Source organism: Molossus molossus, unplaced genomic scaffold (assembly GCF_014108415.1).
Source record: "Molossus molossus isolate mMolMol1 unplaced genomic scaffold, mMolMol1.p scaffold_m16_p_1, whole genome shotgun sequence".
Classification (NCBI taxonomy): domain Eukaryota; kingdom Metazoa; phylum Chordata; class Mammalia; order Chiroptera; family Molossidae; genus Molossus; species Molossus molossus.
The window spans coordinates 82796295-82815152 of record NW_023425344.1 but is presented as its reverse complement, the minus strand read 5'-3'; the positions used below and the strand labels follow the sequence as shown (position 1 = coordinate 82815152).

Genomic DNA, 18858 nt, shown 5'->3' with positions numbered 1-18858 from the left:
TAACAGATTTTATAGGGTTTAGTAATAAATGTGCAAATGGAGAGAGGGCAAAGACAATTTAAAATGAGCAGGGGAGTTATTTAACCCTATGTCCTAGTCTCTTCCTCAGTAATATGGGGATAACAATAGCACCAACAAAAATAGAGGTGATGTGAGATTGAATAAGAAAAGTGCGTACCATGGTTCTTAACACAATGTAAAAATGTATTCAACACTGGCCATTATTAGTGTGATAAATATCCTATTATGCAATTTGAGGCAACTGTCTTTCCCTTCCCAAGCCTCCATTTTTCCATTGTAAATGCAACAGATGTCTCTAAAGGCCTGTTCAGTGGATAACAATCTATGATCTTATGTCTGAAAATGCACTACATGTTTGTAAATCTGATGAATGATTTATTGAAATGTTGAAGTAACAGCAGTGGGAATCTAGGTAGCGATAAGTAACTGGAAACATCTCTGCTTTACATAGCAAATCTAAAGTGCAAAAACATATTCAAACACAAACATACAGGCACACAGAATTAAACACACAGTCAAAAAAATAAAATAAAAAAGTCTGTTAAAAGTTTAAAGGAAGGTGAATGAAAAGTTTTTGATAGTTTGTAACAAATAGGAAAGAGAATTTGAACATGTATTCACTGAAAACTCTTTCTGGTCTTCGTATTTTTTTACACATTTTCCCCTCACTGTTTTAGGTACTTTTCCATGTTAAACATAGTTACTGGTGTTTAGGTGAATGACTACCAACACTTTATTGTTACATATTTTCCAAAATTATCATTTACCTTTTCTTTCCCTGTACCATGATTCTATCAGATAATAAGCCCCTCCTCATATTGTTGCAGATATAGGCTCTTAAACAGATCATACTCTTCAGCAAAGTCGTTCTATAAAAACATTCAGTGATTCTGCAAATCATTTCTATATGCAGTAAGAATGACATAGTTTCAAAAATAAAATGAACAATGGGTGGGAAACCATTTTAAACCAAGAGAATATGGCAGCTGGAACTCCAATTGTCTGTTTCCGTGCAGGTGCGTAGTGACATTATTACAGATGGTTAACTTGCCATAACTTCTAAAAGAGTCTGAGTCAGCTTGGTTGTGAAACACAGGGACACCCTTAAGAGATTCATCACCTCCCGTCCTTGGATACTAAAGCACTTACTCACTTGTCCCAGTTAAATGCTACTATTTTAAGTTCAAATTAGAAAGCTTCTTTTGGGTGGTGATGATCGTTTAAAATAAACAATGTGGGGTGTTGGGGCAAAGCCTCCTTTAAGCATGGTCCATGTTTCCCCCTGACATCCCCAGTCAGGTTTTACTACAATCAGGGCTTCCTTACTCTGTATCAGTAATCATGATCCAGGCCATTAAACAGTTTATGAGCTGCAGACCACTCCTTCCCTACCCCCCTCCATTGTTCCATCACTGGTGTTCAGGATTCTGGAACGGTGTGTATAAACATTACAGCCATGTGTGCTTGACCACATGGGAAGGCACTGGGAGGGCCTGGATTGCCTGCGCAAGAGGGAACACCCTGGCGCCAATCTCCACCTCACCGAGCCAGCTGTTTGTTTTTAGGTGTGCGTTCCTCTTTGACTCCTCAGCCATCTCCTGGAAGAACTGTGTAGAAGCAGTTTATACAAAAGACCCACGGGACTCGGTGCAACTTCATGATATTTGAAAAAATGCATGACGTCGGTATTTTTTCATTTTATATTCATAGAGACTTTCACTACGGTTTGTTTAATTAACCCTTTCTACCAAGAGGACTTCACTCGTGTATCGAAAGTCCAAACTACACACACATACACTCCGCAGTCATTGAAAAGGGATAAACAGCCTAAAATTTCCTCATTGCTTCTTGTATATTTCACATTCAATCTACACTTTTGATACAATACGGAAACAATCCCCACTAAATCTCATCTTGAAGATGGTCCATCCACTGAATATATCCATTTTCTCTGCATGCTTGCTATTTCAAGTGAAAGTACAGCCAAATGGAAGTTGTATTTAAATCCATTTCTTAGTGGAAATGCATTAACTTAATAGCCTTCATCAAATTCTGACTAGTTTCAGGTTATAACCACATAGAATTTACAATCCAACACAGGTGTAAGGAGAAAATATTTATGTTCCAACCTAGGATAAGATGATTTTTGTGAAAGCCTAAGAGTGTTCTGACATGGCTCTGCTCTTATAAGGAAAGTATACTCATAAGTAATTTCACACAGACTTTGACTATTTGGGCCTAAGGGTGATTAAGATAAATATGTCATCATAACAATAAAAAGCAAGCATGTAAGACAAGCAATTGAAAAGATTTTTTTTAAGTGTACAATCTGTTTCCACCATATCTTAATTGAATGTATTGGAAGTGTAGAGTATCTTATAACTGATAAACACTACATGAGTTGTATCTTTTCAGATCCAGAAGGAACCTTTACTCAGCAATGGAGATTAAAAAAACATCCATGCTTAGATTTTGTTGTGTTAGTTAAATGAATCACTCTTTTGGTAATTTCTTCCAAATGAGAACAAACTCAGATATTAAACAGTTAACTTTATTTAAAGAAATTTAATATTTAGCCCTGACCAGTTTAGCTCAGGGGTTAGAGTGTCAGGCCTTGGACCAGAGTGTCTCGGGTTCGATTCCCAGTCAAGGGCATGCACCTGGGTTGGAGGTTCGTGATCCCCGGCCCCAGTCGGGGTCATGTGGGAGGCAACCAATTGATGTGTTTTTCTCGCATCAATGTTTCTCTTTCTCTCCCTCCCTCCCTCCCACTCTGTCTAAAAATCAATGGAAGAATATCCTCGGGTAAGGATCAACAACAACAAAAGAAATCTAATATTTAAAATTGATTTCAAACCCTCGTGTATATAATAGATTTGGACAGATAATCTCTAAATTATTACAGATCTAAATTTCTTTTATACCAAATACTACTTAAAATAAATTTTTGCTTGGTTTATATTTTAGAAAAAGAGCTTTTATTTTTAAAAGTTGAATTCATGTTATTTATAGTATCACTTTTCAGAGATTCTGATCCTTCCACAATTGTAGTATCATTATAAGATATATATTCCATGAAAGAAGAGTTCAAATAAGCCAGTTTTTAAATTAACTACAAGTTTATTTTTCAATGATTTAATTTCAATTCTTTGTTAGGCAAGAAGGGTTCTATTTTTGGCTAATCAATTATGACACCCATCTAAAGTGCAATCTAAAAAGAACTCAAAATGTATTCATATTTTAAATATTCCAACCAGTTTACAACAAAAAGTACCAGGGAATATATACCAGATACACAGGATTAGACATTTAAATTCTTAGTGCTTTATACTTTTTTAACTCAAGACTTTCTTTTTATTGATAAATATAAATGAAAAACCCTTAAAATCAACATTGGAAAGGAAAAACAATTCCCTAAGTATGGAGACCTAAAAATAAAAAAATGTATCCCAAGACTTCATGTGGAATTAAAAATGGAGGAGGGTTGAGGGAGGTGTGGTGGTGAGGAATTGAAAAGGGAGGAGAGAGGGAGGGGAAGGTGGGGGTGGGGCGGGAAGGGGAGGGTGATCGAATAATTGCTTTCTTGAGTGTTCTGTGGTCAGAGTGTCTAGCTCAGCAAGTCAGATTATTAATGTTCCTGTATCAGCTGGAAGATGCTTACAAATATGAAAATACACTTTTAAAAAAGCTTTTGTGAGACAGGGCAGCAGACAGGCACTCATCACAGTGACACCGTAATTACAACCAGAACCAAGGCACAATCTGCTCACATTGTCCAAAATCACAAACAGGTTTGGCATTGCTGGCTGTAAGTGTTTAAAAAAAATAAATAAATCACAGCTTTTAAAGCTTTGAGAGAAAAACTGCTTATCGGGTGGGTGAATCCTGACCAAGACACCTTGATCTTTGGTTCATGACCCTGTCAGAGCAGGACAAGGGCTCACGGACTATGAATTAAACTGTTTGATCCCTCCACCCACAGAGACACAAAGCCCTGTACGCTGTCAGCTGTTACATAAGAGTCTCTGGAATCCTAGGATGGTGTTTGTAAATAGCGCTGCCATGCTCAGGGCACCCACGTGTCAAATGTTGATGTGACCGCGTGTAATCAGAAGGGGAGAAAGAATCAACAGGCTCCAAAGAGAAACCTCCCATTTCTCACTCGAATTTTATGAACTATCAGACACTTTATTTGCAGAAATGATTTCTTATTCTGTTATGAAGTATGCAGTAAAACAAACAAAAAGCTAATAATTATCCAAACTAATTAGAGAGTATCTAAAAGCATTCCTTTTAATGCAAAAACCATGAAAGGTTATAAAAGTGCTGAGAGAACTTTATAGCCAATGGCAAATATAAAATTTCTATAACTTCAAAGTAAGAGACTTCAAACAAAAATGGAAAAAGTGCTGAAAGAACAAACAGATTAAAAAAATAATTAATAGGAACAAGACAGTATAGTAGGGATGGAATCTGGGTGTGATATCATTGTACTATTTTCAGGTTCTGGTACCTTACTTTGGAAGCAGCACAACTAATAATTAAGGTAATTTTTATGGGTGCCCTCACTTCTTAATACAGACAGGGAATAACCACCATGAGGAATAACTCACAGATATTTCATGTTATATGCTCTGGGTTTCACTATCATTATTTAAGCCTGTTTTCTTCTATATTCCAACACAAAAATATATATATACCAATTTGAGGAAAATTAATAAAACACCCTCTTGAGAGTTCAGTGAATAGTTCCCATTAAAGTATAATCTAGACATAGAAACCAGATGTAATACTCTATCAAGAAAATAAGTGACTTGATAAGTCACTTATAAGCTAATGAGACATGACAACAGTAATTAAAAGTATCATTACTTTGTAGCATCCACAGAGCTGTGAAAATTTTAAACAATAAAAGTAGCAAATAAAAAAATATCAATACTATCTATGATGTACCTAAATGGGAGATCTCTTGTGTCTACACCTGACCATAGACAATTCTGTTCTCTGGTGAAAGCAGTCCATCCGCCAAAATTCACGGCCCTATGATTTTCTTTTGAATAGACTGTATCTTCTGTAGTAAATATTTATAAAAAAGCAAAGCTAAAAATATAAACAAATGAAAATATTTCATTTTCTAGGTATCTAATTTGTTTGAAAAAATTGTAATTTTAAAAGTGCATTTAAAAAGCAAAGATGGAGTACTACACCCAAACCCAATGAATACCTTTTTGAATATTGTGGAGATACCTGTATAAAAATCTGCCACTAGCTGGGGTTGTTCACAAAGTGCTAAGAGAAACAAGAACGGGTCAATACAAGTAAGCTACTCATTTCTCCCACAAGGAGGACCAGACCTATAGTCTACCTATTGCTTTTCCTAATAATCAGTATGTCAACCTCTTGATGGCTTAAATGTTCTAACATGAGTGTCTAACGTACGCCTACCACAAATATACAACAAACCTAGGTGCCATAATGGTACAAAAGGTGCCATAATCATACTTTTAAAAGTCAAATTCTGGGTCATTTCCACAGCTCTTCCTTGAAAAAGTAATGATCACAAGCAAATATATGAAACCAAGACATTTCCTTATTGAGTAGAATAACATGTATACATTATTAAAGCTGAATGCTTCCATATCATTGAATCTCCCCCACCCCAGTTATCACTCATGGCCCCAAGCTATGGGATCCAATTGGCACCAAACCAACATTCTCATCAGAATAAGGGAGATAAGTGTTGCTCAACAAGAAGAATGTCTGGTATCTAGAATTACATCAAGTTAGAAATTCAGATAAACCAATCCCAAGTAATTCACCCTGTGTGTCCAAAATTATGTCCTAATTTCATAGGGACTAGTCCATAAAAGCTGTACTCATTTTACCATTAATAAGTCTGTAAAAATCCTGTTGGTGTTTGTAAAGACTCGCCATGTGTAGCAAAACATGGAGAGCATCAACATTCTGACCCAACCATTCGCTCCCTTTGTCTTGACATTACAAAGACTGCTCCAGAGCAGTTTCTTTCTCAACCCTATTTTACATCTATAAAATACTACAGAAACAGTACACAGTATAGTATCAGTACACGGAAACAGAATTCTTTGTTTAAACCCAAAGAAATGTTTCGCCATTTTAATTTTTAAAAAAGATAGATGATAATAAGTGGAGATATAAACAGTTGAGATAAAGTTTGGAAGTCTACTCTGTGCCCTTCTGTTTTCACATAGACAAGAAATGTTAACGCAAAACAAAAATCAGCAACCACAACAAAACATCATCTAGGATTTGTCCTTGTTTCTAGATTAAACTACACACTTGGCGGCAGTGCAAAGAATGGCAACTTTTATAGACATTCCTTTTAACACTTGGGTTACATCTCCTGAATTAATTGAAAAATGGCTAAGTAACTGAACATATTTGAGAAAGGTTCTTGCAATTACACATTAAACCTGTTCACCAAGTCACCTAACCTATCACCTGTCAAATGAAACATTCTAGAGGCTCTTATTCTCCACTAAACACAATGGTAAACTTTTGTGTAATTAAGTATCCTTCTCATCTATGACAGAAAAGCAACAACATAGAACTCATTGGCATCGTAGTTCTAGAACAACATCCTTCACCTCATACAGTTAAATTCAAGCAACTTATTTCTTTCTATGAGACATGAGATATTTCTAAAAGCCACATACTTTCTCAATGGTATGCTTTTTTTGTCCTCACCCAAGGATATTTTCCCATGCTTTTAGATAAAGTGGGAGAGAGGAAGGAGAGGGAGAGAGAGAAACATCAATGTCAGGGAGACACATCGATTGGTCACCTCTTACACGACCCTAACGGGCCAGGGATGGAACCTACATGCCCTTGATGGGGAATCGAATCTGTGTCTCTTCGGGCTGCAGGCCGAGGCTCTAACGGCCAGGGCAATGGTATGTATTTTTATAACAACTTTATTTATATCAACATAAAATAAAATTCACTCTTTTAAAGTGTATAATACAGTGCTTTTTAGAGTTGTGCGATCATTGCTATCTAGTTATAGAACATTTTCATCACCCCCAAAAGAAACTCCATACTGATTAGCAGTCAGTGCCCAGTGACCCTATTCAAGACCCGAGCAATGACTGATCTACTTTTGGTCTCTTTAGAGTTGCTTATTTTGGACATTTCATATAAGTGGAAGCATCCTATATACAGCCTTTCCTTTACTTCTTTCAAGGTTCACCTGTGTTGTAGCATGTATCAGTAATTCATTCTTTTTATTGCTGAATAATATTCCATTGTGTGAATATGCCACAGTTTATGTATTTATGAGTGGATAGACATTTGGGTTGTTCGAATTTTTGATAAGTATTAATCATGCATTATAAATATTAGAAGTTTTTGCATAAATAACTGTATGCATGTTAAGTCTCCTTTTATGATCTCCCCTATGTAGTCTACATTATAGCTATACTTTTATTATTAACAGTAATGAGGAAGTAGAGCACAGTGGTTAAATTCAAATCGTAGCATAGCCACATACTGGCTGTATGAACTTGGACAAGTTAGCTAACCTCATTGTGCTTCAGTTTTCTCACCTGAGATGGGGATAATAATAATAATACTTATCTCTAGAGTAGTGATGAGAATTAAATGATATAACTTGCCCTGGCCAGTTTGGCTAAGCAGTTACAGCATCTGCCTGAGGACCAAAGGATCACAGGTTCAATTCGGTCAAGGACACATACCTGGGTTACAGGTTTGATCCCAGGTCCCAGTTGGGGTCGTGCAGGAGGCAACTCATCAATGTGTCTCTCTCATATCCATGTTGCTTGCTCTCTCTCCCCCCCCTCCCTTCCACTCACTCTAAAAATCAATGGAAAAATATCCTCGGGTAAGGATTAACAAAACAAACAACAACAACAAAATATAACTTACTAATAAATGGTGTTGGGAAAATTGGACAGGTACATGCAAAAAAATGAAACTAGACCATCAACTTACACCATACACAAGAATAAACTCAAAATGAATAAAGGACTTAAATGTGACTCATGAATCCATAAAAATCTTAGAAGAAATAGTAGGCAACAAAATTTCAGACATCGTACACAGCAGAATATTCATTGATACATCACCTAAGGCAACAGAAACAAAGGAGAAAATGAACACATGGGACTACATCAAACTCAAAAGCTTCTGCACAGCAAAAGAAACAAACACCAAAATGGAAAGACAACCCACTGTATGGGAGAGCATCATTGCCAATGATATATTAGATAAGGGGTTAATTTCCAATATATAGAGAGTGCTCATACAACTCCACAAAAGGAAGACAAAGAACCCAATTTAAAAGCGGGCAGAGGAACTAAATAGACACCTCTCCAAACAGGACATACAAATGGCTAAGAGACATATGAAGAAATGCTCAACATCACTAATCATCAGAGAGATGCAAATTAAAACAACTATGAGGTATCACCTCACACCTGTCAGAATGGCCACCATCAACAAATCATCAAACAAGTGTTGGTGAGGGTGTGGAGAAAAGGGGACTCTAGTACACTGCTGGTGGGAATGCAGACTGATGCAGCCACTATGGAAAACAATATGGTGTTACCTCAAAAAATTAAAAATTGAACTTCCATTAGACCCAGTGATCCCACTTCTAGGAATATACCCTAAAAAGCCTGAAACACCAATCAGAAAGAATATATGTACCCCCATGTTCATAGCAGCACTATTTACAATAGCTAAGATCTGGAAACAGCCAAAGTGTCCATCAGTAGACGAATGGATAAAATAGCTGTGGTACATATACACAATGGAGTACTATGTAGCTGTAAGAAAGAAAGATCTCTTATCCTTTGAGATGACATGGAGGGACCTGGAAAGTATTATCCTAAGCGAAACAAGCCAAACAGAGAAAGACAAGTATCATATGATCTCACTTATTTGTGGACTATTATGAACATAACAGGCTGAGGAATGGGGTAGTCCCAGAGACGTGGAAGTGGGGGACAGACTGACAATCCCCAGAAGAGGGGGTAGTGGGGGAGAGTTAAACCACAGAAATTATATGCATGCATGCATGAACATGGACATGGACAACAAACCTGGGGACAGGGCGGGGAGGGAGGGGATGGGGGATCAGTGGGGGGAAAAGGAGAAACATCTGTAACAAAAATAAATAAATTAAAAATATATATAACTTAGAATATCATAAATCATTAACACAACTTAAAATATTTTGAACACAAATGCATTTTATGCAAAAGAAATATAAGTAAAAAACATTCTTGGTGCATTTTGATAAAGCATGGTAGCACAGTCACATAATTGATGAAATAGAATGCATTAAACTTTTGTGTTTTCAGGAAAAAAGTTAAAAAACATCTGATCATGTAATAAAATAGTACAGAATTAATAGACACATACACATATATAAGTTAAAACTTGGGAAATCTGACCAAGACTGGGAGACTATATCAATGTCAGTACCTTGGTTGTGACATTTTACTACAGTTTTCCCAAATGTTACCACTGGGAGAAATCAGGCAGATTGTGCATGCCCAATTAGTATTATTTCATACAATTCCATATGAATCTACACATAACCTCAATATAAAATTTAAGTAGGTTCTGGCCGGTTTGGCTCAGTGGTTGGAGCATCAGCCTGCAGACCAGAGAGTACCAGGTTCAGTTCCTGCTAGGCCCTAGTGGCTAGGGGCACGTACCAACAACAACAACAAAATTTAAGTAAGAATATGTAATCCCAGCATTAATTGATTAAAAGTCATTAAACTGTATGGGGAAAATGCAGGACTTTTATGAGACAATCGCCACAGCCTTAGAAGTTACATAGGGAAAAAGCACCATCATTACTACCATCAACACCATCACCAAGACCTTTTACATTAGTTTTTTCTTATGATTGAGAATATATTACACATTTTCTAATTAAATGGCATTATTTTTGCTAGTTCTATGTAATTCATTAAACATTTTTCCAGTTTTTTAAATGTTATTAATGATTTTTTTTGAGAGACAGAGGAAGAAAAAGAGAGATAGAAACACTGATGTAAGAGAGACACATCCATGGGCTGCCTCCTGCACACCCCTACTGGGTATCGAGCCCACAACCCAGGCATGTGCCCTGACGGGGAATCGAACTGGGACCTCTCAGTCCATGAGACAACGCTCAGTCCACTGAGCCACATTAGCCAGGCCATTTTTCCAGTTTTCATTGAGATGCAATTGACATATTACATTGTGCAAGTTTAAGGTATACAGTGTAATTGTTTGGTGTGTGTGTGTGTGTGTGTGTGTGTGTATGTATGGAAATGATTACCACAATGAAGTCAGTAACTATATCCATCACCTCACAGAGTTATAATTTTCGTGTGTATGTGTGTGATGAGAACTTTAAAGATCTACTCTCTTAGCAAGTTGTTTGTTTTTAATTGGTTTTAGAGAGAAAGGAAGAAAGAGGGAGAAAAACACTGATGAAATAAACATCCATTAGCTGCCTCCTGCACATCCCCTAATGGGGATTAAGCTAGAAACCTGGGCATGTGCCTTGACCTGGAATCCAACCGTTGACCCACTCAGTGCATGGGACGATGCTCCTACTGACTGAGACACATTGTCCAGGGCCAAGTTTTAAATATGCACCATATTGTTAACTATAATGACCATGCTATATATGACATCCCAGAACTTATCTTACAAATGGAAGCTGATACCCTCTGACAACCCTTATACCACTCTCCACACCCCTCTCATTCATTAAATCTTGACTGAGTAGGATACCATTAGGTTCTATTAGGAAATAAAAAGACATAGAAATCAGATTTCATACTGTATCTCAATAGATATAAATCTCATTTAACAGAAACCCTTATAGTAGTTTCAGTGACGCAACCAGTTCATTTTATGTCCTAACCTGTCTTTCAAAAACACTTCATCCCAATTTATTCATCTTTTAATTAAATTCTCAGATTATTTGGAGCTTGATTTCAAGTCAGTTTGAGTAACAACCCTTAGTATAAAATACTAAGCTCTACATTCTTAAGACTGCAGACAGGTTGACATTATCAATAAATTTATTTTTAAACAAAATATTAAAAATTCACCTACTATCTATTTCTCCTTCTTGAAATCTGGCACATTTACTGCATTTCATGATAAGTGGAGAAAGCATACATCGAAGCTGATAAAAATTTTCTATTTTGGAATGGGCAACCAAAATTCACTTTATTGAGAAAAGATTATATATCTATCTTAAGTCATGATTTTCAGCAACGTACAGTGTAGGATCAGAATAATGCTGGAAATAAGTAGATAGATACAATTATTTTGGGCTTGCAGTCACAATGATTCAAGTGCTCACTTTACCCCCTCCACTTCAGGAACTCTTCCCTCCTACTATATACCAAGTCAACAGATATACTCAATAACCCCCTAAAATTATGTCACAGTATTTGCTATGCTTTTGCAATGAGTTAAAATAGAAATTGGAGACCCAGACCAAGGAAATACTGTATATTTGGCAAAATCATTTGTGGTTGTGTTCTTCAACACAGTTTCCAAGATAACCACCAGCTCTACTTGGCAACCTGAGTTTCCCACAGTTAAGACTCCCATTGTAAAGTTGGCTTGTGAGATATTTTCCTGCCACTGGCTTTGGTGCCATTACTACTTTTAAAAATACTGTGAAATGGTGGCAAAATGTTATTTTGAGGAGCCAACCCTAGCCACTGGTTCAGCATTTTAACCTGTCCTCATGATAGAAAACAATTACAGTACAATCATCTACATGGTGCTTATAAACCAAAGAAAACTCCATCTAGTAATTTGAGATGCTAGGTAAGACTATTAAATTCTATTAATCAGCAATAGTAACAGTTGAACTTGCAGTAGAAGCAATTAGAGCATAAAAAAGCAGAACTAGTACTTCTAAGTATTAGACATTCTAGAATGTCAAACATCTATAGCTTTTTTTATATATGTGTTTTTATTGATTTTTCTAGAGAGAGAGGAAGAGAGAGAGAGAGATAAAAACATTGATGTGTGAGAGAAACATCTATCCTATCAGCTGCCTCCTGCATGCTCCCTCACTCGGTGTAGAGCCACAACCCACGCCTGTGCCCTGACCTGGAATAGAACCGGGACCTCTCAGTCCATGGGATGATGCTCAATCCACTGAGCCACACCAGCTGGGCAAACATCCATAGCTTTTGAAGACATTTTATTTCAAGGTAACCTCATAAGAACTCATAAGAGTGTACCAATTTTGATTCAGGGCAGGAAGCAAAACAGAGTTTCTGCCTAGGTGTGTCTGTGAATGAATCATAAGAAGGGCTTTTTAATGAGGTCAGCAAGTAAGGAAATACATTCAGTGGTGACATTTGGCTCACAACATTGTGTATGGGTGGAGCCTTGGAGAGATTGATAGAGAAATTCTAACGTCAGCAAGTGAAACCAAAACATTAACTCCTGTTTTTATTACCTAATACAAGTCCAGTGCCCAAACAGAACTTTGGAAGTCTGTCATAACAAGTCCCCAGCAGGTGCATTTCACTTGTTCTGAAAGTGATATTGACCGGCCTATGTCTAGGCCCATGTGCCACTGCATCAAAATCACAGCAATCCTTCTGGGTCCTGGCATGGACCAGCACAATGCCAGATCTAATTAAAGCATTGAGAAAAGAAGTGTTTGGTAAATGTGTAAATTTAAACAAAACAGGGACATCCCTCATTCTGAGTTAATTTCTCATTACTATTAGTTCAATTTTAAAAAATAAGTGAAACAATATTATAGTTTAAGAAAAACTATCTTATGGTTGTCCACTATCACTCCCCTAAAATTCAATTACCCAAGACAGTTTCTATCTATGAAATTTTTTTTGGATCATCCAGGTGGAACTAACTCTCACAAATATGGTAAATGAAGAACTGTGGTTATGTCTTTTATTATGACCTATTTATTTCATACCGATTCATGTATTTTGTCTTTTCTGATAAATGAAAAGGTGGTACTTTTGTTCAGGTTGGTGAATAATATGCACCTCTCCTTATAATCAATGAAGCTCTCATAAAACATTAATTAGCAGCTATTTTCAGCATGCAAATGGTATGCATAAAATAACACAAGTATCTAAATTTGATGACAGAAGAAAAAACAAGGCTTCATGGTCACGATCAAAATTATTAACCAATATAGGTAGTCTTACTTATCAATGTGAGTGGAAAATACTATATCTATTATTATTTGAATAGCTTGAAGGCAGTATATATCACAACATTTGAAAAGTCCCCAAAAAGTAGTTAGATACCAGTCTATTAGCAAAAGAAAGTGTTTATTTTTAATTCTGAATTGCTGAAATAATTAACCATAGTTTTCTCAGTTAATAGTAAGCATTTATGCTAAATTCCTGTTTTTTTTCTTTTAAATGTTTTATGAGAAATAACTAACCAATTGAGCTATTTCTATACCACAGAGATGAGAAATACTTCTGAACCCTTGTTCATGTGAAATAACCTCTAGTATCAATGGTTAAAGTAAACTTAACTGCTTTTTCAGAGATCAAAATACAACGAGTTACAAAATGAACTATTGAGGTAAAATGGTTCAAAAAATTTTATTTATGGAGTAATGTCTATTATTGTGCTTTTCTTTTGCTCATCTTTTAATCATACACATGCCTTATAAACTTAAGCTTGACTGTCCAATCCTTCACTGACACCTCTCTGCTTAATAACATTAAAGCGACTAATATTTACTGTGTTGAAATTTATATTCTTTCTCAAACCTACTTTGAAACACACATGCAAACATGTAAAAGAATATAATGCCCTTCCAGTATTTCAACTTTCCATTAAAATGCAAATATGATTTCATTGGCCAGGCAACAATATTTACAACCTTAAACCAAACAAAATCGACATCTTTTCCTTATACATCTCAACTTCCCCTAAGATACCATCTTACTTTTATAGATCATTTGTTGATGATGATTTCTTTTTTTTTTATTTGGCATTATTAGTGTGGACTGGAGAAGAAAAATTACAATATGTGATTTGAGATTTTAAGTTCATATATGTATCCAACTCCCTAGACAAACAAATATAAAAAAAAATTCACTAAATTTTAAGCAAACAACGGGAAAATAACCCTTCTTTCAGTTCCTAAACACTAGATGAAGGGGCGGGGTGGGGGGGGGGGGGGGGTGATCACTCAATGCAATTAAAAGTATGTCATGAAGGCAATAGCCCGCGAATAACATAACCTTCCCCGGGAGTCTATCCAGGCCACACTTTATTTTGCCATAGGTAGAAAACTCTCCATAGAAACTCTGTTAGTTTAATAACACTAGACAAGAAGCCCCAGTGAAAAGATTCATCAAGATTCGAGTGTGTGTGTGTTTGTGTGTGTGTGTGTGTGTGTGTGTGTGTGTGTGTAGGAGGAATAGAAGGAGGAGGAAGAGGAAAGAGACACAGAGAAAGGCAGAGATAAAAGACCAAAGAAAAGAGAGCAACCGAGAGAGAAAGAAATTTGGACGGGACTGTTAAAAATGTACTCTCGACTTCTCTGTTTCTTTGCTGGGATTGGGTTTCATTTCTTTCGGCGCCCCTGACCTTGCAGTCTTCCAACTCTCCAGGCTCCCCCTCCCGTCTGCCCCCTCCCCGGGCCTGCGCCTGCCTTTGTGTCTGCCTGTCACTTAGCAGGGAGCCCAGCGGAGCGGATTCGGGAGAAGCACAAAGCCAGGACACAGATTTGCCCACAAATTCTCTCACACACACTCCCCAGGCTGCAGGGCACAGCCCATTGCAGAGCTGATGTGTCTTGAGAAAGTGGGCTCTCGTCTTGTTGGGGGGACCAGAGAAACTATTCTTGCCTCACTCGGCGCCACTAACAAAACGCGCGGACTTAAGGGGGGGAAAAGCCAGAACCCCACTTAGTGGACTCCAGTTTCACTCCCTGTGACATTCGCCCAAAGCCCAAAGGGGGCACGGGGTAGATGAGGCGAATGCAGACCCAGACCCAGACCCAGACCCAGACCCAGACCCTGGGCGACAGCCGATAAAAGGGTCAAAACCCCCGTCAGTGTTCTTTCCGGGGTGGGTGAGGACAGCCCCGAGACTCCTTGGACTTACAGGAAAGCAGGGGAGTGGGAGGATCACTGGGAAATGTAGTGGCCCCCAAAGCTGAACTATTTTAGAAAGGAAAGCAAAGAAAAAATCACTTTCCCGTGGAAAACCCGCGGCTCGGAGTCACAAAGGTAACTTTTCCGGGTTCGGAGGAGAAGAGCCAGAGCCGGAGAGAGAAGAGAACACAGAACTATAGGTTTAAAGGGGGGTGGGGGGGAATTAAAACTATATTTGTCAGCCATGTTGAAGAGGCTCCAGTAATTTGTGAAGCTTCCCTCTTCCCTCTTGGTATTTGTGGGTGACACTGCAGGGTGAGCTCCCCCGTCCCTGGAAGCCCGAGAGAAAGCAAAGGGGAGAGGAAAGGGAGAGTTTCGCGGCAAAGGCAAGCGCTCTGACCTCGTTCTCGTCCCGCAGCCTTGTAGCAATGCAGCAGTTGCAGTCGGGTCTCCTTTCTAACAAATCCTAAAGGGCAGCCATCTTGCTTCCTTCTGCTTCTCTACGAAAGCAGCCTAGCCTCCGCATCAATATTCATAAGGCAGTTTGACGTCTGTTCTCATCACTCGGCGGGGCTGGCGTCTCGGGGCGGCCGCGCCGAGGGGGCGGACGTGACTCGCATGCCAGCCGGCCCTGGGCGCGCGGCGCTCGCGGGGAGGCGGCGGCCGCCGAGCTCTCCTCCTCTGCCGCCTCTCCAACGCCGCCGCCCGGCCTCCGCCTCCTCCTCCTCCGCCCGGATTCCGCCTCCTCCGCCCGGCCTCCGCCGCCGCCCTGAGGCCCTGTGCCCCCGCTCCCAGGGAGTCACCCCCTAGGCGGGGCGTCCCGCACCAAGGCCGCGGCACGCGGGCGCCGGACACTGGGGCGCGCGGTCCTGGCCGGGTTGCCCTCGCGCGGTGCAGCGAGCGCAGCGGGGGGAGCGGCGCGGGGGGAGCGGCGCGCCGGGCTGAGCGCGGGGCGAGGGCGGGCGTGGGGGAAGGTCTGGTCCCTGGGCACCGCGGCCAGACCCGGGGCACCCAGGACCCTCGGACGCGTCTCCACCCCGGGGAAGGCGCGGGGCAGGCGCGCAGGGGGGAGGTAGCGTGGGTGCCTGGCACGAGGATGCGAGACCCCAAGTTAACCTTTTAAACTTTTTGTCGGTACCTCACTCCACCACCCCCTTAGAGGCATCTGCACACCCCTCGCCCCCGCGCGCGCCCAGCGCCGTCCGGCACCCTCGCACTATCCCTTGCGCTCACCTCCTTGCGGGCTTCCCAGCACACGCTCGCGCGCACCCACCTCATCCCGCAAAGGCCGGCACCCCCATCCCCTGGTAGGTTCTCGGTCCTCCGGGTTTTGGCATCCTCTCCACACTGTCACTTTAATCTTGCCGAGCAGAAGTACCCCCCCTCCCCGTTTCGCCGAGGGCATGTCTTTAGTGCATTAAGGGCCTGTAGTTTTAAAGACTCGACAAATTAGGAAACTGACTAAGTCCTGCTACTCCCCGCCCCGGCCCACCTTCTGTTTACTTTGCCACGTGGGCTGAGAAGAAGAGGGATTCTCACAGATCCAAGAGGAATTTCTCAGTGACTCTACTTCTGGCTAGATTGGGTCGTAAGAAATAAGCCTGCACTGTCAAATGCTTAAGTGTACTTCTATAAGAACCTCTATTGTAAAAAAAAAAATTCCACCGTATAGTTAAGAAACGAAGACATCGACCCATAAAGGATTAAATTCCTAAGGACGGACGCTCGATTTTTCCCTGATGTTCCGGGCTCGATAACTATGCCCGTCCTTTGGAAGTTGGCTCTTTTCTGTTGCCGAGTACTTCTATTTCTCTTTTTAATGTTCCTTTTTCTAATCATAATTTTTATTTAAAAATGAGATAAAGAACAAAGCCCATGTGAGTTATATCGAATAGCAATTTTTGAGATTCGCCCTCTATCTTAAAGACGTTTTCGCGTCACTGACATTCAAGTTTTAAATACTTATTTTAGGCACATCTGTTATAGGACCACTACATGGTGACCCTCTTAAGCCAACACAAATTATTTCCTGTATCCCATTTTTTGTGTGTCTGCAATTTCCTTATAGGTAGAGTCTTTTGCTAGTTTTATGAAATCGGAATATTTCCTCTTTGAAAAAAGGTTATAAAGAGAACTCTTTCTATGTGTCACATTGTTACTAAGAAGAATGTTTAAAGTGTGTTCTAAGGAAACATTGTTTATTCCATTTTGAGACAAAGTTGACTCAGATTTCTGATTTTGCATAGGCTAAGCAAAATCGTTCATTTTCTCCTAAGTAATTCATTCTGTGAAAATGAATTTCTGTCTTTTCTAACTGCACACCAATGTTCATCAGGGTCTTGGCAACTGCTAATGGACTTTAAGCTGTTTAGGAGGTTTCTTGGATTTGCTTTTCAAGTCCAAAAAGTAAAGTTTTTCAGACTTGGACATACATTTGTGTCATGCACAGTACAGCCGAATTTTTAAAAGCATGGATTTGGGAGCCCAACTACTTAAGTGAATCTTGACTCTAAATGTGTGACCTTGAGCATGGTACTTTGTGTGTATCAGTTTTCTCATCTGCTACACACCCTCTAAAACAACAAGGTTGTTGCAATGAGTAAATAAAACACTAGGTAAGTGCCCAGGTAGTTATTGCTATTAACTAATCACATAAGCCATCTACTTTTCAAAAATTTTTTGATTGACTAGAAATATATAATGTCTTCTTACATAGAATAATAACATGTGGCAAATATTGCATTCACATATGTCTCATATAAACATCTGCACATTCCCTTATTTGCTTGTAGGATAATTGGAAAAATGATCCTTAAGGTCACCTCCTTCTCATTTCATCTTTTAAATCTCAATCTCTCTCTCTCACTCTCCCCCCCCCCCCCTCTCTGTATTGTAACAGGTGGTTCTTGTCTGTCTGGAATCATACTTGGCTTGCAGTTGGTTTTGCAACAGGCCCTGAACCTTTTCTTGCCAACTGCTTTCCCTGCACCCCCCCACCCCACCCTTAACCACGTGGCATTTTTTAATTTAAAAGAAAATACATTACTCCTCTTGGCTATTGTGACTTTTTAACACCACTACCAACAACAACAACAAAAGAAGTAAAATTCTAAAGGTCTCCAAGTGTAAAATATTTAGTGAGACTTTTGTATTGTTGATTAAAAAAAACAAACAAAAAACAACCTGTTTCTTAGTTGCTATTTCTGGGAAAGAAAAGATGTAGTGCACATAATCATTTATTTACTGGACATTAATGCACATGTGTATAGGCAGTTCAGAGCTAGCTTTTCTTCATTGGATGCTTTCTTGAAATTCCTCCTATAAGTGTAGATAATCTATTTTTAAAAAGATATTTTGCTGTTTGAATTGTTATGAAATTCTGTCCCATTTTTCCCTCGGACTAGAAATAGCAGCACTGCTTCCTCACAGAGACATCATTGCTTCTTTTACAGAGAAAAAAGACAAATAGAAAAAGTTCCAGGACATGCAATTCTGTGTTAGAAAATTGACTTGATTGGCCTGGGCACCTGCTGTCTAACTCAGTTGCTAGGTCTCTAAGCCTCTTAGGGTGGAGGCAGCTTCCTGTCTGCTTGGTCCATTAAAAAACTGACAACAGCAGCTTGCTTTTATGATGTAAATGTCTTGTGGTATACTAACAACAACAACAATAACAACAACAACAAAATAATAGGTGATTCTTCAT

General features: G+C 39.2%; 1 protein-coding gene across 2 annotated transcripts in view; it reads right to left on the bottom strand.

The window, feature by feature from the left end:
* TET2 (tet methylcytosine dioxygenase 2) overlaps positions 1 to 15747 on the bottom strand; it is a 127307-nt gene extending 111560 nt beyond the window's left edge. For both annotated transcript variants that reach the window (XR_004958479.1, XM_036253233.1), the window contains exon 1: positions 15556 to 15747. The gene's annotated coding sequence lies outside the window, so the exon portion shown is untranslated. The remainder of the gene's footprint in view (positions 1 to 15555) is intronic.
* Between the last annotated feature and the right edge of the window lie 3111 nt (positions 15748 to 18858).